The sequence below is a fragment of the Mastomys coucha genome, unplaced genomic scaffold (assembly GCF_008632895.1).
Source record: "Mastomys coucha isolate ucsf_1 unplaced genomic scaffold, UCSF_Mcou_1 pScaffold23, whole genome shotgun sequence".
Taxonomy (NCBI): domain Eukaryota; kingdom Metazoa; phylum Chordata; class Mammalia; order Rodentia; family Muridae; genus Mastomys; species Mastomys coucha.
This window is the reverse complement of record NW_022196906.1, coordinates 106293470-106316331: the sequence shown is the minus strand read 5'-3', so window position 1 is coordinate 106316331 and position 22862 is coordinate 106293470. Positions and strand designations below refer to the sequence as shown.

General features: G+C 41.4%; 1 long non-coding RNA gene across 2 annotated transcripts; it reads left to right on the top strand.

Annotated features, from left to right (window-relative positions):
- Nucleotides 1–22542, top strand: LOC116072903. 2 transcript variants are annotated; one of them, XR_004111589.1, is made up of 3 exons: nucleotides 1–330; nucleotides 834–955; nucleotides 22419–22542. It is a non-coding gene; the product is annotated as an uncharacterized LOC116072903 (long non-coding RNA). The 2 variants fall into 2 exon arrangements; XR_004111588.1 differs by having other exon boundaries at nucleotides 22422–22536.
- Nucleotides 22543–22862: the final 320 nt, after the last annotated feature.

The window sequence follows — 22862 nt, the reverse complement described above, 5'->3', positions numbered from 1 at the left end:
TAAGGAGAAGGGGGGAGCTTTTTAAGCTGCCGATTGCTTTATTATTGCTGAAAGAAATAAAGGGAAAATCACAAAAGGAAAGGAGTGAGGAGAATTAAGGATCTAATAACAGTGCGAGCTTGCTGCCCAGGTTGTGTCTCTTGCTGTGCTGGAATCGTTTTTCTTTGTCGACAGCCTTGCACTCAGCTATTTTTAGGGTCTCTTTAATAATTGAGCTGTAGCAATTGTACTCAGCAACTGGAACAGACAAGGAAAACAGCAGCTCAAAGAAAACAGTGTGGTAGCCATGACTTAATTCAGATCGCGTCACCGAGCACACCTTTCTTTCAGGTAGGATGTTCTCTGGGGGGTTGGGGGGGGACCAGAGATAGTGAAGATGGGAAGCATCCTGTGGTCCACTGTAGGTGAGGGTGTGAAGGAAGAGGGGTGGGTCGGGCAGAATCTTTAAACTTAGGAAAAAAGTGGAGCGTGAAAAGCTAGGTGTGGTGGCTTATGCCTGTCATTCTAGCACTCCGGAGGCCAATGCAGAGGGCTTGCCTTAAGTTTGAGGCCAGCTTGGAGCTCATGGTGAGTTCATGCCTGCCGGGACTATAGAGGAAGACCTTGTCTCCAATAACCCAAGACCTGCAACCAATCAGAACACATGGGGGTGGAGCAGGAAGATGGAGAATTCAGTCAGCTTTGGCTGTAGGAGACCCTTTCATCACACCACGCCATGAGGTGATGGCTCCGTGGCAATTAGTGCTCACTATGCACATATGAAGAACTACATTCAAACCTTCAGAAGGTAAGTAAAAAGCCAAGCATTGCTACCTTTGTGTCTGTATCCACAGCACTATCAGGAGTGGAGGACTGCCAGACTAACTAACTCCAGGTTCAGTGAAAGATACTGCCTCAAGGGAATATCATGGAGAGTTGTGGAGGAAGACATCAGCTCTCTCTAGCCTCTTCCTAGGTATGTGCATATACACCCCTATGCACATGTGTGCATACACAACACACACATGCACACATATTTAAAAATGAAAATTAAAAATACAGGATCATTAGCTTTCTTGAACACTTAAAAACATCTTTTGAGGAGTAGGTACGTGTTATCTGCATGCCTGCCTGTCTGTGCACCATCTCCCTGCACAGTTCCCTTGGTGGTTAAAAAAGGGTGTGGGATCTTCCTGAAACTGGAGCAGCAGACAATTGTGAGCCCACGTGCTGGTGCTGGGGATTAAACTCTGCTCCCTTGGAAGAGGATCAAGTGCTCTCAACAACATTGATCTATCTTCCTCATCTCCTTCTTAGATGTTTGTGGAACATAGTCTTTCTCATGAGCATTGTGTTAAGCTTGGCCTTGGTTGGAGGTGAGGAAGGCAAGCACAGGGTTCTGCTTAGGAACTTGATGCTATGCCTGGCTTGGGCTGTACATGCTTGCTTGTCAATAAAGGGAACAGCACTCATTTCAGGGAGACAGGAGGGATGGATTCTTCTAGAGCCAAGTATGAGCGAGCATGGCCTCGGGACACATGTCTAAGTTACCTCAAGCCCATGATCCAGTGATGCAATCCTATGAATTCTTCATAGAAACAGAACAAAGAAGGCCCTAAATCAAGACACTTTTCAAATACGTCGGTGAAAGCAATGTATAAACGAGATTTCAGCGGAAGAGGAGACTTCTGTTACAGTCTCCATGCTGTATGATAAACTCTTAGCTTTGGTGCTGATGGAAGCTACTAGGCTGCTAAAGGAAAACGTTTCGAGATCTCACCTGACAGTTACAATGATGTTAGAAAAGACCTAGACATGGAAATAGCTAATAAAGGAGCTAACGATACCCCCAAGTAGATTGTACGTAGGCACTAGACCTGCCACATCCTAACCTCGTCACAATCTTGAAGTTAATCAGTCAGCATCTCAGCATCGTGGAAGGTTCAGGGGAAGGTGTGGCTTTCCTTCAGAAACTTCCACTCACAACTTCTAAGAATGCACTTGACCATTTAGGACTGCAAGCACTGTACCTACATACAGGCAGCATGTGTGTCTGTCTGCGCATGTGCTCATGTATGTGTGCACAAATACACATGCACACACACACACACACACACACACACACACACACACAGACACACATCCATCAATGAATCAGAAACCTGCTGGCAACTTAGAACCCACACAGGCTGTGCTATAGTTAAGGCCTGTTAAAGCTGTATCATGGGAAGAGACATGTGCAGTGAGCAAAGGCTGACATAATCTTAGCCTGTCAATCAAGATAGGACCACTCAATACCCCTTAGCAAACAAAGGCCTTTCCCTTGAACCCCATAAATGGAATTTATTATCCATAATAATAAATGTGAGCCCTTGAATGCACTTTTACCAAGTGGCTAGCTGTCACTCTTGATGTTTGGCTTCACATAGACTCAAACGACCTCACTACTTTTGAAATCTATATGAGCCTTTATTTTAACTCTTTGGATAAGCAGCCCTGAAAATAGTAGGTCTAGATATATCGGGACAGCTTGGTCTCCCTGAAGTCTCTATCTGAGGCCTTTGGTACCCCATTGTCCACCCTATAGCCCTACCTCAGTACCAATGTTGAGTCAACACTATAGGGTATTCCCTGGTCCAAGTTTGAACCTGTTATCAAATACCCAACTGAGGCTGCTCTGCATAGCTAAGGAGCTCACATCATCCTACTGGAGTATCAACTGTGCTGCTGGATCTCTTACAGCCTGAGTCTGCAGCACCTGCAGGGAACATGAGAGTTGCCAAATGGAGGCTTCCTGAAAGCTACATAGTTGATCAGCAGAGACATACAGTCTCAGTAATTCAGGCCAATGAAAAATGAATATGGTTATTTCTGATGAATTCAATGATTAGTTTAATTAGACAACTAACCATCCAAGAGCTTGTGTCAGCTGCTGGTTAGTAGACATTGGTAACTCCTGACAATTGATGGTAGTATAGATTTTGTATTTAATTTACTTTTTCTTTTTTCTTTGAATATTTCTTTCCTTTTCCCTTCTCCATTCAATAGTCTCTTTACCCTTCACATTTCTCCATATGTTTTCTTGACTCCTCTCCCTCTTCTTTCCCCTGACTTCTCTTCTGCTTTCTCCCCATAGAGTTAGGTAAGAAGGTTTCCAAGCTGAAACAGTTTAGTGTTTGACATTATATATCCAGGAGCCTTCAGCATAATAATGGGATTTTTCTGCCTATGTGTGTATGTGCCACTTGCGTGTAATATAGGCAAGAGGAATGGCTACCTAGGATTGCTTCCATGACCAAGGGTCTATGTCTGTAAATTGTCAAAATAGCCATCCATGCTGAGTGTGTTAATAAATACGCACCTGTAATCCCAGCACTTGGGTGGTAGAGGCAGGTAATGGAGAACCAGATTAAAGAAAGAAAACAGATTTTCATATCTCTTTAATGACTGGGAGACTAGCAATCAATATTTTCTTATGTAAAAGAACAGAAAAGACATCAGTGGGCACTGGTTAACCCATCAGCCCTGGCCTGTGGCTTAAACACCTGACACCTGCTGTTAGGTTGCTGGGTGGTCCAAGAGTTAAGGAACTGGAGCAATGAAGCTTGTGTTAGTAACTCTGTTGGCATAAAGCACCAGAAGAGTGGAGGGAGGACATTAAGGAGTGAACATTCATTCTAGCCCACAGTTGAAGGAGATACAGTCCAGTGTGATCTGATGTCATGTCCGTAGGAGCTTGAGGCAGCTAGCTGGTCACATCGCATCCGCAATCAGGAAGTAAAGGAAGATGAACACTGCAGCTGGTCAGAGCAGAATATATTTTTTTTCTTAGCCCTGGATTCCAGCTGATGCTGTGATGCCATCCAGCCGACAGTGGGCTTCCTATCTTAATTAACATAGGAGAACCCCTGAGATGAAAACCTAATCCTGGTAATTCCTCATAGACATAGCCAGAGGCTCAATTCTAGGTTGTTCTAGGTCCTTTCAAGTTGATGATAAATAGAAGCCACCACACTGCTGGAGCTGCTCTAAACTGGTAGATAACTAGATAGGTGAGTCTTTAGGAAGGCTTTGCTTGTGACTGGAAATGGCTATGGGATGAGTTGGTAGAAATTAGTTGGTGAACACAAAGTGCCAGGCTGTGTGAGGATCTGACTGCTGATTTTGTCTTTGATTGGTCAATGGATGATTGAGGCCTATATGCTGTTCAACATTCCCAGCCTACAGGAATCTTCTCCTAGCAACTGAAGGAGATAGATCCAGTCCAGATACCTGCGAGCATCTAGAGCGATGGCACATTTTCAGGCTAACAGCCTGTCTTCCATGTCAAGTACCAGATGGTCCAATCCCTGGAACTGAGGATGAAATGAGGTGGATGGGTTTCAAAGGTTCCAAACTCTGAAGCTGAGACTTGATCAGCTCTGTCCCCAGACTATAGTTGTATCTTGAACCACTTTTGTGGAAGTGTGGCTGTAACAAATTACCCCAAACACAGTACCTTAAAACGACAGGAATGTATTGCCTTCCCACCTCCTGTTGAGGAAGCAAATAGCCCAAGGTCAGCATCAGTTTCCCTGAATCCGGGTATCAGGGACACTGAGCACATATGGAATCCTTAGGGGGAATTCAGTTCTTCCTCTTTACTTTTGTCTTCTACTGATGGGGATTCTTGGCATGGGGAGTTTGTGAAACCATGCCCCATCTGCAGCCCAGCACCAACTTGACTGTTAAGTCTCCCTCTGCCTCATGCTTACTTACAAGCTTGCTCATCGTTCCATGTAGGGGCAACTGAGTCTGCAATAATTTCTTCATTTCGCACTCCTGGATTCATTATCTCGGTATAGATTTTTTTTCCACATAGGAGACCATTTGCAGCTTCAGGAGATAATGTAGACAGGGCATTTAGGCAGTCACTCTTCAGCCCACTGGATAAGTTCCATCCAATGCAAGACACCTGCAAGCCCTCTGGATGCCCTGCAAGAACAGCTTGTTTCTTTCTTGGTGGTAATAACGAGAGTGCCTAAGACTCCTTGAGTGACCACCACAATTACATGGAGATAGTAATTCCATTTGACTTAGTAGCATGTATTTGCCTATTTCGAACTTGTATTTGCCCTATATAAATCAGGCTGATCTTACTGCTAGTTTAGGTACAAAAGAGATGAGGTGCAGAAAAGGTAGAAAACTTGGCCAATACCTAAGAGGTAATTCTTTGTAATGTTATGCTAAAGCCAGGAGGTCAAATTCCTAACCTCTCACTTTAACCTGCCTGCTAGTATGTAAATTCTTGCTGACTTAAGTGGCTCACAGACAATGGCACCCTGTAGATACGGAGCATTTATTCTGCTTATCCACGAGGATGAGACAACAACAAGGCAGTTCTGGATGAAGATCTGATGTTGTCCCTCTTCTTCCTGCTTCCTCTTTTTCTCCTTTATTATGTCTCTTTCATATTCCTCCTTCCTTGTTTCTCATGTTTCATTACTTTCTTCTTCCTTCCTTCCTTCCTTCCTTCTTCTTTTCTTCCTTCCTTCCTTCCTTCCTTCCTTTCTTTCTTTCTTTGTTTCTTTCTTTCTTTCTTTCTTTCTTTCTTCCATCCATCCTTCCTTCCTTCCTTCCTTCCTTCTTCTTTCTCTCTCTCTTTCTTACCTTATCTTTTTGTCTTGTTTTTGAATCAGGATCTTGTTATATGGCCCAAGCTGTCATCATAGCAGCGGTCCCTTGCTCTAGCCTCCCCACTGCTAAGATTACAAGTTGATGCCATCAGGCGCAGGGCTTTGCTTCCTCCAACCTGAATGCATATTACAGTGGAGAAAAGGAGAGAGAATATATTGTGTAGACAGAGGGGAAGGGGGGGGGAATAGAAAAATAGAAAAAGAAATTGAACTCCCAACCCGGAATTAAAATCAACTGAAAAACATAAAACATGCTAAAAATGAAAGAGAAAAAGGGGGTGGTTCCATATGCTAGACTACATTTCCATCTCAAAATACCTTTCAAAGATTCTTTTTACCGCCTAGTTTCTGGATGCTCAAGAAACTCTAGCAAGGTTTTCACTGCAAACCTAAATTTAGAGCTTATAGCTTAACTTTAGTCGACTAACATATCCTAGGAACAAGATTTTCAACGAGCAAAAATAAGCAGGACAGGGAGAAAGAAGAATTTGTTCATTAGCTCATGACTTCACATTACGAAGAACCACACAAAAGGCTCAACAATCCAGGAGCATGTGCCGGTCTTCTGAAAGCAAACACTAAAACTTTTAATTCTCCTCTGAGAATCCAGGGGAGCAGGAACAGGAGATCACCACCATGGATAAGAATGAATGGAAAGGAAAAGGCACAAAATGTATATTGGGTGCTTAGGTAATGGGTGCATACTCCTCTCCACACACTTTAAATTGGGCATGTGGTAAATTATGATTACTTGATAATAAAACAAAAGTGGAGAAAATAGACTTAGAGAGAGATAGCTCTTCTGGCCAACAGCAAGCTATATAAATGTGTTCTCTTATTTCATAATAAAAATAGCAAATACCATACAACAGGAAATGGGAGGTTAGTTCTCTTAATTGTGAATGTGTGTGTGTTTGTGTGCATGTGTGTGTGTTTGCATCGGTGTGTGCTCGTATGCATGTATGTAAGCATGTGTGTATGTTCCTCAGTCTATCACATCAGCAAGAGCTGGAACTGAGTGATGAATGTTGTTTTTTTTTTTTTTTTCAATTGGATCTCTGTAAAAAGTACTCAACTTTTCTCAAAGCAAAAGTATTGGATCGCCACACACGCAGCCAAAGTGTGCTGCTTTCCATGCCAACTTTTGAAGAAAATTGTATCTCTTCTTTCCAACCAAGAGACTCGGAGGCAGCAGTTTTTCCCATAAATAAGCATCTGCGGGGAGAGCATACCTGTTTAAAAATGAGAACTGCAGTTCCTTGACAAACGCTTTGTTTTGTTCTCTCGGGAACTAAATTCCTCTCTATTTTCCTCGCAAGCAGCAAAACTCTAACCACAGTGCTTGCTTTTTTAAGCTGCTTACATTTGTTAAATAACAGCTTTTCTCTCAGATTAAGAAGTAACCTATACTCATTACATGGACTTTGGAAATCTGGAGAATTGAAAAGTAAATATAACATTTCCCAATAGTTCCGACAGCCACAAATGACCACTATTATATTAAGTGCATTCCCTTTGAGGCTCCTTGCTATTTACATGAATATACAATGTAGCACCTGATCATGAAGAGTTTTAACTCCCATTCTTTGTAGTGTATGTCAAATTGCTGGGATTTTCTGAACTCAAATATTAGTTTATGTCAAATCACTAGAGTTTTCTAAACTTAAATATTCTTTATGATTTGATTATAGCAACAATATGTCTCTCTATTAATATTGATATTATTCTGTGTTCTTCAAAGGAACCACACCATAGTGTCTATGTACATAAGTGGTTGTTTTCAACTATAAACTTGATGCAAACTAGAGTCATCTGGGAAGAAGGAGCTGCAGTCAAAGACGTCTATCCATTGGCCTATGGCATGTCTGTAGGCATTCTCTTGAGTGCTAATTCATGGAGTTTGGCTCAGCCTACTCTGGGTGATGCCACTCCTGGACATGTGGACCCAGGCTGTATAAGAAACCTATCTGAACATAAGTCAGACAGAGTAAGCCAGTTAACAACATGTTCTCTTGCTCTCTGCTTCAGTTCCTGCTTCCCGGTTCCTGTCCTCACTTCTCTTCCTGATAGACTGAGACCTGTAGGCCAAATAAACCCTTCCCTCACCAAGTAGCTCTTGGCAATGATGTTTATCACAGCAACAGAAATCAGACTAGAAGAGTACACATGTATATGTAGATATGTGTGTATATAGTATGTATTTATGCATATAGTGTGTGTATATATATATATATGTATATAAGCATAGATGGGGTAGTAGAAGATAAGAAGAAGGAAAGGAAGATATTTACTATGAAAATTTGGTCAACAAGTTATAGAGGTGGCTCCATAGGCAAAGGGTTTGCCACAGAAGTATGAGGGCCTGAGTCTATATCCCTGGTACCCACAAAATGATGGATGTAGTCACCCACATCTATTACCCCAGAGTTTCTACAGTGAGATGGGGGCAGAGAAAAATACCCAGAGGCTCACAGACCAGACCTGTGAGTTTATACGTAGGCATGAACAATAGAGAACTTCTCTTATGCTAGGTAGGTGGTAATGACTGAGGACAACCTGAGGTTGTTCTCAGACATTCACAACTCCTGTGAATCCACATGGCATGGCATATATGTACCATCACACACCCCCCCCCACACACACACACACACGCACACACGCATACACTATGAAATGGGTTTCTCTGATTATAAAAGCTACTAAATTCTATTAAGCAGAGTGAGTGTGTGCTCTAGGAGATCCGGAAAGAGTTGATGTTACAGATGAAGCCTGCAGACAGCTGGAGAAGTCCTTCTGATATAGAGAGGATTCAACAGATCATTAACTGATTGGATGAGCCACACCCACATTCTGAATATGAGCCTGTTCTACTCATGTTCACAGAGTCAATGCTAATCTCAAACAGAAACCATCTGCCAGAAGTTCCTAGGATAAACCTTGACAACTCACTGACTTGATGTTCTGAGATCCACTAAATTTGATACATCAAATTAGCCATCAGAGTAGATAAAGTTTTATTTAATCAAATTTTATGAATGGCTGGGTAGACATGCTTAAATATAAGGAAATTATTTTTTTTATTTTTAAGTTGGATTTATTAATTTCATGTGGGAGTGTTTTGCCTATATGGATGTGTACCTTGTCCATGCATGCTTGGTTCCCATCAAGTTCAGAAGATGGTACTGGACTCCCTGTAACTTCAATTATGGATGGCTATGAACCATGGGTTCTCAAAGTGAACCTGGATCCTCTGCAAGAGCAACAAATACAGATTTTTAGTAAACTCCACCTTCCTCGCCCATAGTAAAAAATATTGTATTCTGTATCTACTTCTACTGGTATAAACAAAGGTGGCTTAGGCTACCATTCAGTACTTTTCCCAACTCCATCCCATCCCTATGCCACTAGCTAACCAGAATTGATATATCTGGGGAAATGCCTTACTTCACGCGTCTCTGATTGCCCGGTATCATTATCCATTTCTACCAGTCATTTCTCTATTATTATGAAACTTCCTTGTGTCCTGCCTCTCTCTCCCCAGACCGTCTTTAATTGTAGGAGCTAGTACTTTCAGGATGAAGCACCTATCTGACCACCTCCATCTTGCTCCATAGGCTATTGCTTCCCTTTGGGTGAATTATATGAAAAATAGGACAATGGAAGGGTTGCATTTGCCATAGGAGGTGCTATGGAGGCAAAGTGGATGAAAACCCACATGTGCAGTGGGTCGAGACAGGTGGGCCATTTCCATTCTTTAACCGATCATTATTTTATCAAGGCAGATGAATGAAAATGTGCCAACTGCATTCTTTTTAATATTTATTTTTATTATCATTCTTAATTATGGGTACATGTAACTTCTGGTTTGTGGGTATGTGCACACATATGAGGGTTCCCAGATCATTGGCTCCTCCAGAGCTGGACTTGGAGGAAATTGTGAGCCACTTGACGTAGGTGCTGGGAACGAAACTCTGGTCCCCTGTAGGAGCAGTATGCCCTCTTCTCTGCTCAGCCATCTCTCCAGGCACTCAAAGGTAGCACTGTCGACTTCTCTACCAGTGCTTCTCAACCTGTGGGTTACCACAGTTATGACTCATTTGGTAAACCTCTATCTCCAAAAGTATTTACACTGCAATCCAAAACAGTAACAAAATTAAAATCCTGAAGTGGCAATGAAAATAATTTGTGTCTGGGGGTCACCACAACATGAGGAACTATATTAAAGTGTGTTAGCATTAAGAAGGTTGAGAACCACTGTTTAATACTATCCACCTACCTTCTGAGTTCTCATCTATGAAGAAAATTCTAGTTGTGTTTTCTGGTGCATTCTGGATCTGTGTTTCAATTCCTGATACAGAGGAGCCATCCTAAGGTAGGATAAGACTTTGCCTATTCAGAAACAATGTTTCCTACCAGTAATGATGAGATCTGCATCTGAGAAATACTGCTTGGAACCTTAAATCAGACACAGTTCTAACTCGTGTCATGTTTTAAGTATGATTGTGAGATGCTCTGCCAATTGTACAATCCTCAAGGATTGACCAAAGCAAAGCGCCTGGATAGGCTTAAGAGTTTCTTTGAAATGATACATTGTAGAATTTACAAGTGTAACAGTAGCTAGTTGCATAAATTCAAGATCTAATTAAGACTTCATTGTCCCACCTGTGCTCTTTGGTGAAAGGCTATGTGCTGTTAAGCATACACTGAAAGGAAAAGTACTGAGGGAGCTCTTTAAAATTCCCTCCTTCTATTGTCAAAGTTTGCATGGAGGCAGGGTGCAACACTACTCTATGTTCCATAGGCTCAAACTCTTGAGAGTCAGGGCTAATTTCCTGGATAGTTACAGCCCTGGGACCTAAATGAATCCCACAATTTCAGCAGTAGGGGAGTGGGAGGTGACACATGGCTCTGTAGCCATTTCCTCTTAACCTAAGCATTGCCACCTGTAGCTCATTAGACTCGGGGAAGCTCAGGAGCAACACCGACAAGGCTCAGGAAGCTTCTGCAACATAACAGACTCACCAGCTCCCTTCCCAAGGTTGTATTAGCAATGGCAACTGCTGTGGAAAGGAGAGATTCTGATTGGCTGAGCTTATCAGTCCATCACCTATGCCAGGATGAGCTTCACTGAGCTGCTTTCCAGTCACCTATGCCCTTGTAAGCAATCTCTTCTAATTTGCTTTGTGTGGTGGGATATACACCACGAACAAAAGTAACTTAGGGAGAAAAGGGTTTATTTCAGTTTACAGGGTACAGTTCTTCATGAGGGAAGCCAGGGCAGGGACTTGAGCCAGGAATCTAGAGGCAGGAGCCGAAACAGAGAATTTGGAATAGCACTGCTTTGTCCTTAGTTTTGAGACTCATTAAGTTACTTTTCTTAAAGAGTCTAGGTCCGTCTACCTAGGGATGGTGCTGCCCACAGTGGGCTTTGTCTCTTACATCAATTCACTCACTATTCAGAAAATGCTCCTATAGGCATGCCTTCACGCCAATCTGATGGAGGTGATTCCTCACTTAAGGTTCCCTCTTTCCAGATGTGTCAAGTTGGTGACCAAGAGTAGTCATTATTGCTCCAAATAAACTCAGTGGCTCACTAAGAGAGATTTGAATGGTATCATTTCTTTTGTGAATGAGCAGGAAGACATTTGTTCATTTTTGTTCTGTCTAAGAAATGTCATCTTAACCTCCCCAACACACACACACACACACACACACACACACACACACACAGCCACAGATGTATATGCACTCACACACACACCCATACACGGTTCTACAAAATGATGTCTAGATGGTTACCAGATTTCATACAATTGTGGTCACATAAGATGATAGTAGATCAAACAGACAAACAAATAAACATAAAACAATGTTGTAACCATCTGGAGACTTCTTGTAAGTCGTGATACTGCAATTGACTTTTTCAATTGACTGATGCATAGCTGGTGTACACCAATCAATTCATTATAATGGCAGCTGTGCAAAAATACCCACTAAGTTCACACAATTTAAAGCAGTGCATAATAATAACAATAACAACTATCTTGCTGATTTATGCTTAAAGACTGTGATTTTTATCATTATTTCAGACTGCGTTCCTAGTTTAGGGGGGCAGGGGTTGACTGTAGAGAAGCTTGCTCTGGAGTACTTACAGCAGCCTTGAATATGCTATTTTGGATGCATCTATTGATTACATGGGGAAGACTGGCCTACTTCCTCTAAGTTTGTGTGAGTCCATTCTTGGGATTCGGTAGTGATAAAATCACCTACTGAATTATCTGTTTCTAAATGGCCTGTCACTCTAGGCTGACACTGAGAAAAGAAAAAAGCAAAACCACAGAAAAGCACACACAGGGCAGTTTGCTTCGGGTGCCATATATTCTGCTGCCAACTCATTGAATGCAAATAAGTATTTTGATTGTTACACTAGAAAATTTTCGGATTGCCTCTGCTTTAAATTGAGCCTACCTTTTAGTGGTTGTTATTTCTGGGTGTTAAACATCTTTCAAAGTTAACGGGCCTGGGGCAGTCAAGAAAGGCTAAATAAAATGATTGTTATGATTTAATCTATAGTAACATGTTGTATAATTAGTTAATCCCTCCTCTCATAGTCTCCCAAATTATTCTTTTTTAAGTGTATTAATTTAAGTTGCTAACGTCCTTTGCAGCCATTTGCAGACTTTTGCAAAAAAGCTAAACGTTATGGACATTTTCCCTTCGTGGGTCCGAGAAAACACAATGCCTCCAGTAGCCTCCGGTTTATTTATACACTAGCAGCTGCAGCTGTGACATTGAGACGCCATGCTCTCCGCCAGCTTTGCACACACCTGTTCTAAAGGGAAATCTGAGACCCTCAGGCAGGGGTCATGGGGTTCTAAATGATGGCGGCTGTGAGATGGTAGATCTCTTACAGTTGGGATGCATTTAAGAGACAGCTGTGCCAGTGGTACAGGCATCTGTGGTAGTGTCCACTCCCCCGGTCCTCTGTCAGACTGATCTCTTCACACGTGGACAGCTGCCTTCATCTGGTTTTGTGTTATTCCAACAGATTTTCACAGACTGGGTAATCTCTCAAGAAATTTAATTTTCTCTGAGCTTTTGAGGCATAGAGGTCTAATATCCAGGTGCTGGCACCTGGCTAGGGCCTTTGTGCTGTGCCATCACAAGATGGAGATACCACAAGGCAAGAATGGGGCAGGGTCAACTCAAGATATGTTTTGTCTATTTGTCTATTTTTTTGTTTGTTTTACTAGTCTCATAATGATGATCCATTCTTATGACAGTATCTAGATCTAGGGGCCCAGCTCTGAATGCCAAGTATGTATGAATGTGCTGCTTAAGAATTCAGCCTATGCACTTTGGAAGGACACAAACTATAGCAGAGACTTCTAGGAATGAAACACAACAAAACTATAATGCAACAAACGCATCATCACCCTGCCTTTGAAGCTGTGGCTTCGGCAGGAAACCCATAGCATTGGGGATGTGTAGGGGAGTACCCCTGACTGACATCGGAGGGAGTGAGACCTTGAGCTGATACCGGACAATAGCTTCCCATTCTCTGAAGTCAGGTGCATCAGTAAAGAGGCACATCCATTAAGAGTCATGACACACATATATCACAGGCAAGGAAGAAATTGTATGCGATGCTAAAGGATAAAGGTCCTGGCTCTGTTTCTCATGAACGTTTGTCTCATTAAGTGGCCTATCAAGTATGGGTGCCAAAGACTCACTTGTTGGAGCTGCCAGAGCCAAGTCTGTGACCCTAACAAATATACAACTAACAAACCCCAACACCATATGGATGAAACTTCTGAAATCTCAGCTGGTACCGGACATGACGTGTGAGCTGAGGGGCTGTCCTCCACCAGCTCTGTAAGTGGGCAAGCATGCCTACCTGTGAGAGGTTTAAAGGGATGTACAGACTCCATCCTTTCTCCTAAGCCTCATCAGAGCTAAGGCAAGAAGCTTTTCACATAAAGGCAGCACAGCCATTGGGCAAAGGTCCTCAGAATTTGCTCCTTCTCATCTCCTGACCACCTCTCTCTCAGTCCCGAAGACTGCCCAGGTCTGCCAGAGCAGGGGTGAGGTGTGCTACAGCCGCTTGGGGTCATTGGCATGAAAATAATAGATTCTGCAAGGGGAATGCCACGCACTTCCAGTTTGTTATTTTCAGAGAAAGAGTATCTTGATAACGTGTGACTCTCAGGCTTAGAGAAGGCTCCAAAAAGAGAGGCACATAATGAAAGCCTTTGACTAAATACACAGAAGCACGCTCTCTGTGGTTTTTTAACAGTCTAGTTTGGGACTTGAATGAGGAGTTGAGTTCTCTTGATCATCTTTAGGCATTCGTCTGTTATTTTATTTCTCCACTCTACCAAAATAAAATTTAAAAGGAAGAGAGTATTGGCAATTCCACTTAATGTCTGATGTATTTGGAATGATGATTTTATTACAGTTCTTATATGCATTAGTAATGAACCTGTGTAAAATGCATCTATGTATATGTGTGCATGTTTGAGTGTGTATGTGTGTGTGTGTGTCTATGTCTATGTGTGTGTGTGTGTATGTGTGTGTGTGTGTGTGAGAGAGAGAGAGAGAGAGAGAGAGAGAGAAAGCAAGCACTATATTCTGAAAGAAATATTTTATAAGTAATTAGCATATGGAATTATCATACTTTGAAGGAAACTAGATGTAGAGTGTTACAAACACAGTCTGGATATTACTTTATATTTAAGGCCATGATATACTTGAAAACCACTTACCTCCCTAAGACTATTTTAGGAAATTAATAAATAAATAAAACAACCACTCACATGGACAAACACTAGTTTTCAATTTGTGTTTACTGAGTAGAGCAAAAGTACTCATGGGAAACATACTATTAAAAAAAAGACTAATCTTCCATAAGAGTCCCTAAGACCCATCCATTGTATCTATCTAAGTCAGGTGCTGGATGGAGCCTCTCAGGACAACATTCTCCTGTCCGCAAGCATAACAACATATCATTAGTAGTGTTAGGGACTGATGCTTTCCCGTGGGATTGGTCTCAAGTTGGGCTGGTTATTGGTTGGCCATTCCAAATAATGTCTCTGCACCCTTTCCCATACATGCATTACTTTTAGACAGGATAAATTTTGCATTGAAAGTTTTGTAGGTGGTTTGGTGTGTCTATCACTCCACTGGAGCCTCTGTCTAGTTACAAGAGTTGACCCCTTCAGGTTAAATATCCCAAATGTGGTGAGTCACAGCTAAGGTCACCCCATTGATTCTTGGGCATTTCCCTTATCCCAGGTCTTTGTCCCATCCTGGAGATGCTTCCCAACCCCATCAGCTGCAAATTTCCATTCATCTTCATGGTCATCTAGCCATCCCTCATGTACTTCCCCACACCTGGTCCCTAATTCCCCATTCCCTATTCCCCTCCCCATCCCTCATCCATCCCAGTCCCCTCCCTCCATCTACCTCTTATGACTATTTTACTCCCCCTTCTAAATGATATTCGAGCTTCTTTGCTTGGGACTTCCTTCTTGCTTGTTTAGCTTGTTGGTTCTGTAGAGTATAACATGGTACCTGTATTTTATGGCTAATATCCACTTATAGGTGAGTACATAGAATATATGTCGTTTTTGGGACTGGGTTAACTCACTCAGGATGAGATTTTCAAATTCCATCCATTTGCCGGCAAAATTCATGATGTCTTTGTTTTTCATAGCTGAATAACATTCCATTATGTAGATGGAATTTTCTTTATCCAGTCTTCCGTTGAGGGTCATCTAGATTGTTTCCAGGTTCTGCCTATTATAAATAAAGCTGCTATGAACATAGTTGAGCAAGTGCCTTTGTGAGATGTTGGAGCATCTTTTAGGTATATGCCCAGGAGTAGTATAGCTGGGTCTTGAGGTAGAACTATTGCCAATTTTCTGAGAAAAAGCCAGATTGATTTCCAAAGAGGTAGTACAAGTTTGCACTCCCACCAGCAATGGAGGAGTCTTCCCCTTGCTCAACATCCTTCTCAGCATGTGCTACATAAAAAAAAGAACTATCAACTAAAAGTACTATCTACCTAGGCCCAAGTCACTATTGTCACCAGTTTTTAATAGTTTTAATGATTCTTTATTATTATTATTATTACTATTATTAATATTATTATTATTGTATATGTTGTGTGTATAAGTGTATATAGGGCAGGGGATAACACTGTTGTGTGGCTTCTTTCCCTTACATGGGTTCTGGGGGTACAAATAAGGTTGTCAAGTTTATACAGCAAACATTTTAATGCCTGTCTGCCCCACCATCCCTGTTTTGGAATTTTGAGATAGAATCTCATTCACTCAGGCTGACACTGAACTTCCTATGTAGTAGAGCATAGCCTTAAACTCTTGATCCTCCTGTTCCTACCTCCCATGTGGGATTACAGATTTGTGCCACCATGCATGGCTCAAAGTCACATTTTCTTGCTGCTCTTTTCTCTTTTACTTTGTTAATTAGAACTCTCTTTTTAAAGTTAACTACCCCTAGGATATTAAAGATAACTCTCCTCCTGGTTTAATTACTTGGTTTTAATACTTAGTGAAACTCCTGATGTGAACATTAGTTTTAAGGGAATCGGTGGTAGGGGCACACATGGAAAGATCTGTATTTGTACTTCTTCTAGAAGCTTCCAAGGTCTGGCTGGAACATGGTCTCATAATCAGATAAGGTGTAGAGGACAATGGCCTAGTATTGTTCACTCTCCTCTCAAACAGTTACCAAAAAACACTTGTTTTTTCTAACAAGCACGAAAGATAAAGGTGTAGAAAATTATAGCAAACAAGTTGGTACTGAGTGCTGACTCTACATCATGCTTCTCTCAATAAAATACCCACCAAAAAGTTGTTTTCAAACTTTCAGGTAAATTAACTTAGGGTATAAGGAGTAGCAGTGGGACAGGTACCTTGGGTACACAAAGAATCAGCTTAAGTAAGATCTCAATAGTCAAGACAGGCCAGGGTATAAAATGGCCCTAGAAGCATATGAGAGACCAAAAGGACTGAAAAAGACACAGAGCTCCCACAGAATATGGTTAATTTTAACACAAATTCTACCCCTAAATAGCAAAGAAAAAACTGGAACATTTCTCAATCCAGCAATGAGTTTGTTAGTGTGAGAATTAATTATCATGGTCAATGTAACTTGATTTAGAACCGCCTAGGAGACACAGTTCTGGGTAGGTCCATGAGAGTGTTTCCAGAGATATTTAACTGAAGAGCAAAGACCCACTTTACATGTGGGTGACTCATTCTTGGGTCACAGCTCACAGACTGAAAAAGGGCAAAGGAAGCTGAATACCAACACTCATCTTTCTCTGCTTCTGACGGCAAGCCTCCGTATTCTCTCACAGCCATGCTTTTCCCACTGTGACGGACAGTCTCTGCTCAAACTAAGAGCCAAAATAATAGCATCCATCCTTAAGATACTTTTGTTACCTAGCCTGTTACATCGAGGAGAAGAGCAACACATGCAAGTGACAATACAACTGCAATTATGCTCCAGAACAATCTACTAGACTTGTGTACCATGTCTCCTGTGTAAAAGGATGCTTGGATTTTCCATGTAGAACATACTGAGTGAAGGATGTATCTTTGAGCAGAACACAGGCTAGAGCTCACACCCACTCTGACAGCACAACGGCAAGAACTGAAGTCATAGGATATGGTTTGATATAAATGGCTGGCTATGGACTTGACAAAAGGATCTAGACCAGAATTTCCATGGAAAGAAGAATTGATACTACTCCATTCACCATGCCAACGTCTCTCCATGTTTTCTTTATTTCTGGATATTTCACTTTTAATACACCTCCTCAAATTCCTCTTCTTTAAATCCTTTCTCCGTTTAATGGTGAGGCATTCTCTCACACAGCATGCATGTAAAGATCAGAAAGTAGCCTTGTATATTTGTCCTCATCTTCTACCATGTTAGAGTCAGCATCTCTTTGTTTTCCACACTGCAAATGCCAGAGTATCTCCCTCATGATTCTCCTGTATTAATCCATCATCTCAACATAGTACTATAAAAATTATAGATGTGTACTACCATGTTTAGCTTTATATGGGTCCTCAGTTCTAAACTCAGACCTTCTTGCTTGTGTGGCAAACACTTTAAAAACTGAGGCATCTATCAAGCTGTTGTGAAGCAATTTCCTCCAGAATAAAATATTCCTTTCTAGAAGGAAGAAGAGTGCCTCATGAGACTCAAGAAGAAAACAACTCACAAGTCTTAGAAAGACCCTGAAACCAAAATAATTCACAAGTCCCCTTTCCAAGGTTATTAAACCAGTAACCAATTACTAGAGAAAAAATTCTCAATTTATCAGGACTGCCCAGAGGTGACTCTCTGGCTATCCAAGTGCCTGCAGATCACATGGATACTTCTAGGCATGCAACTTCCATGAGTCATCCTTTAGACTGGGATGGGATTTTCAATGATTCAGCTTCCTTTGAGTGGGCCGTGTTCCTGGCAGTACCTAATAAACTCACTGGTTTACCAACTTGGATTTAGGTGGTTATATTATTTTGCTCTGTCATTGATTTTTCTATCTGTGGTGATTAGACATTTGTTCACAGCTCCCCATGTAGCATTTACCTTAAGACTATCTCTATGAGATATTTCTTGTGAAAATTTGCAAGGACTCTAAGATACCAGCCTGCTCCAATTCTATAAGCACAACCTTTTAATTTAAGGTACCTAACACACAAGGGCTCAGACTGTTTGGATGTCTGAATCATGTACTACAGCAAATGTTAGCAAGTATAAAATTTACCCACACGTCCTGTAAACACAGAATACTGAGTGATAGTTCCAGAACACCTGATATAGTCCACCTAAGATTGGGCTGCAGAATTTGTCTATTCTCATAAACAAGTTCTCATCTCGGACATACACATATGTCTAGTCTAGGAACTACACTTAGGTAATTGATTGAAAGTGTCTTTGCTAATTACAATATAGAAAACTGTTCTTCTTCATGCCTGCATGTGCACATGTAATTTTAGCCACTTTATTCAACAGAGTAGAAAATTAGGGAATTTTACCTATCAATTTTATATAAATATGCATTTTTGGTTTTCATGGCTTTTTAATCATTGTCTTTTTTGAGCACCTAGTAGGCATCTCTTCAGTTGGAAGATATGGAAAATTCTTGAGAGTGCTGGGGGCGGGGTAGGATGGCTCAGTCAATAAAGCACCTGCCTTGCAAGCCTAAGAACATAAGTTCCATGCCCAGAATCCACATCAAAATGCTAGGCATGGCAGCCTGAACTTGTAATCTCACTGCTAGGAAGGGTGAGATAGGAGGATCCCCATAGATTGCTAGTCAGGCAGTCTAAGGAGGCTCAGTCTCAAAGAATGAGGTAATGGTGCTGCTGAGGATGACATCAGAGGTCATCCTCTAGCCTCCAAATGAGTACACGCGTGCACACACACACACACACATACACACACATACACACACAAACATACACACACATACACACACACAAACACACACACATACACACACACATACATACACACATATACACACATACACACACACAAACATATACACACATACACACACATACACACACACAAACATATACACACACACATACATGCACACAAACATACACACACACATACACACACATACACACAAACATACACACACATATACACACACATACACACACACAAACATACACACACATACACACATACATACACACACACACATACACACACATACACACACTTAAAAATAGAAAGCAAAACATTCAAAAAATATATTGCTTTAAAAAATTATAGTTTTCCGAGCATTTTTTACAATGTGTGATATGCCTGAAGGTAGAAAAAGTAAGAGTATAACAACACTGGGAAGTATTTGTTTAAAGATAATGTTTTACTCTATTTTATAATATTTTGAAACTACACCATTTAGTCTCTTCCTTTCTTCCCTCCAGCTCCTCCTATACATCCTCCTGTTCTCTCTCAAATTCAAATTTCTTTGTTTTTTATGTATATAGTTTTTCCTAAAAACATAAATAAAACTTCTCAAATTCCTGTACCTAAGGCTCAGGGATCAGTTGGGGGAAAGGGCAAAAAGACTGTAAGAGTAAGAAGAACCAGAAAGCTTCTGTGAGATTGTGTCTCTAAGAGATGGAGGTTTTCAGTTGAATATCATAGACTTTACCAGAAGAAACAAAACAAAGTCAGTGGCTTTTGAAATTCAAGTCTTCTACTCTTTGGATTCTGAGCAAATGAGGTCAAAAAAGGTTCGAGATTGGCCAGGCAGTGGTGGTGCATGCCTTTAATCCCAGCACTTGGGAGGCAGAGGTAGGTGGATTTCTGAGTTCAAGGCCAGCCTGGTCTACAGAGTGAGTTCCAGGACAGCCAGGGCTACACAGAGAAACCCTGTCTCAAAAAAATAAAAAAAAAAGAAGGTTCGAGATTATTGGATACCAAGGTACCAAGCAACCAAAGACTAGAAGTGTTAGGTTACTGCTGCCTTCCACAGCTTCCCTCCCTGACTCTATTACTCCTGCTAGGGTCATAATAAAGATCTTCCAGTCTCTCCCCTGAAGTGACAGTGTCTGCTTAGGATGGCTGTCCTTAAGTGACTCAAGTCACCTTCAAGAAATTTGTGTAAGCCTTGGGTCAGATCTTAGTGTCCTGAGATTATGTGAATTGTAAAGAATGATGTTTATTCAGTTTTTTCGTTTTTTTGTAACTCTGAGATTACTGGAACTCATGAACATAATACAGTCCTCATAAAGGAAATGACTGCATTGATGGCAAAAGTAACAGAACAACAACAACAAAACACACACACACATACACACATACACACAAAACCAAACACCCAGGAGTCTGCTGGGTATTAAGAGCAAATTCACATGGGTTCAACAGGTAACAGATCACTACACTTGTCTGTGCATCAAGGTTTGTTCAGAGAGCAAAAGGTCACCAGTGAATGTTTGCTTGTCTCTAATTTTCCAGTTGGGTGGTCACAATGCCCCTTTGAGACATAACATAAGCCTTGGTTAAATCTGATCGTGGCACTCTGAATGAAGCCATCTGCATGTTCAGACCCACCTGACTTACAAAAGCCAGAGCAATTGTGTTTTGAAGTGGAAACTGAAGGGTTCTTTGGAGAGTCAGTTGTGTTGGATGGTGTTTTGCTGGAGCAAACACATGAAGGAACATTTTGCTGAAGCAGAACAGGTGAAAGGATGTTTTGCTAAAGCAAGCACATGAAAGGACATGAGATAAGTGATTTTATGCTAATGACACACATGCATTGATCTGCCTTATATTGTGTAGTTGAGCTCCATTTGTCTTGACTCCACAGAGAGAAAAACACCAAAAAACTTGTAGTGATATGCTGACGGCTTCTTGCCACTTCAAAGGACTCAGGCTGATTGGCAGAGTGGTGTCAGCTGAGACAGACTAAAGTGGAATGTTGCTAACACAGACTCAAATGCTGAGTGAGGCAAGACCCGTAGAGGACATGTGATGTTTGGAGGAAGTATAAATAAGACCCAATGGACAGTGACAGAGGGGGCTTGCTGACATAGCTAGCTGTACAATGCCTCTTGGTCTTGAGTCTTGACTGATCTTCCTTGAGAGAGGCACAGTGAAGGACTTCTCCTGGCAACCCTGCTGGTCCTAATCTCTTCCTGCTAGATAGTATAACTGTTGTGTCTCTCCTGACACTCCTGACCTGGGCTGCTGGTATATCCATGAAGTGATCAAGTGTGAGTGGATCAAGTTGTCACTATTGACTTGTGCATTGCACTACTGATTTTCTGACAACTCATATGGGATTGCTCTAAAGAGCCATTTCTAAACAGGTCCATTTCCCCAGTATCCTAATTATCCTTCTTTTCTACTACCTCTGGTGGGTGGTTGGCTAGAAGGGAGGTTAAAGCATTTAAGAACTCATATTACAAGTCAGCTTTTGAAAATCTAAGCCAATAGTGTTTAGTACAATTTGTATGACCCTGAACTTTCCTACTTCTGGTATAGCTTTGGTTGTTGTTTGAGATAGCATTTCAGGCAACCCAGGTTGTCCACAAACATATATAAGTCTGTCTTTGAACCTGTGATGGTTCTGTCTTCCTTTCCATAGGACTGGGATTACAGATTATATACATACATGTACACATGCCTGGATATTCCATCATTCTTGAGTTATATGGCCATGAAGTCATAGTGTGTAACTGGAGATCCTAACAGAGATTCATGGCATGTAGGGACCCTGATATTCTGTGAGTAGATATGTATTTGGTATTGCAGAGGAAATTATTCTAGGGAGTGGAATTAGCTGCTATGCCAACCTGGATCAGCAACAGTCTTAAGTTGACTTTAGGCAGCACCATATGCCACCTGCACTTTGAAAGGCTTTTCAAAAATAATACAGTAAAAGTATGTCTATATAAATAAATTACAATTAGACAAAATGTCACAACAGGGTCTGCCTTTTCTTCCTTCCTTTTTGAGGCAAGCCTTTTTTTTTTTTTAACAAGGTCTTTCCATGTAGTCCAGGCTAGCCTGAAGCTAACTACTGGTCCTCCTGCCTCAGCCTTTGAGTACTAGGATTTACATGCATACACTATTAGGCTGAGCTACACCCACACTTCATGTACATGATGACCTGACAAGTCTCCCAAGATGATGAAGGACAGGTAAGGGATGAAATACACCTGGAACTCAAAAACATAACCTCATTATCTCCTTTAGCAGTGCTCCACATACAAGGAGAAAGAATGGGAAATGCAGTTCACAGGGAGGAACTGGACCTGTGGACATGCATAGATCTGACTGACTATGGAAGCACAAGCAAGAAAATCACCTTTGACTGACCCAGGAAGACTCCAGCAGGACTCATGGAGACACAGCCAGGCAAAAGTCATCTGAGAGGCAGAGGCACACAGATCATATTGTGTGGGTTTGAGACTCCAATTTAAACAGCCTGCTCATTCTAGAACTATCTGCTTAGAGCTCGCTTCGTTTTTGTATTCGTGTGCTTTAATCACACAGTGCAGTGAGCTTCACTGAGACACATTGTAGGAGTTTAGCTCTTCCTCCGAGCCCCATGCTCCCAGAAATAAGTCTCAGACTCAAAATATATTTTCAAAGACCTTGGCTATATAGCTAGGCTCTTCTCTGACTAGATTATAACTT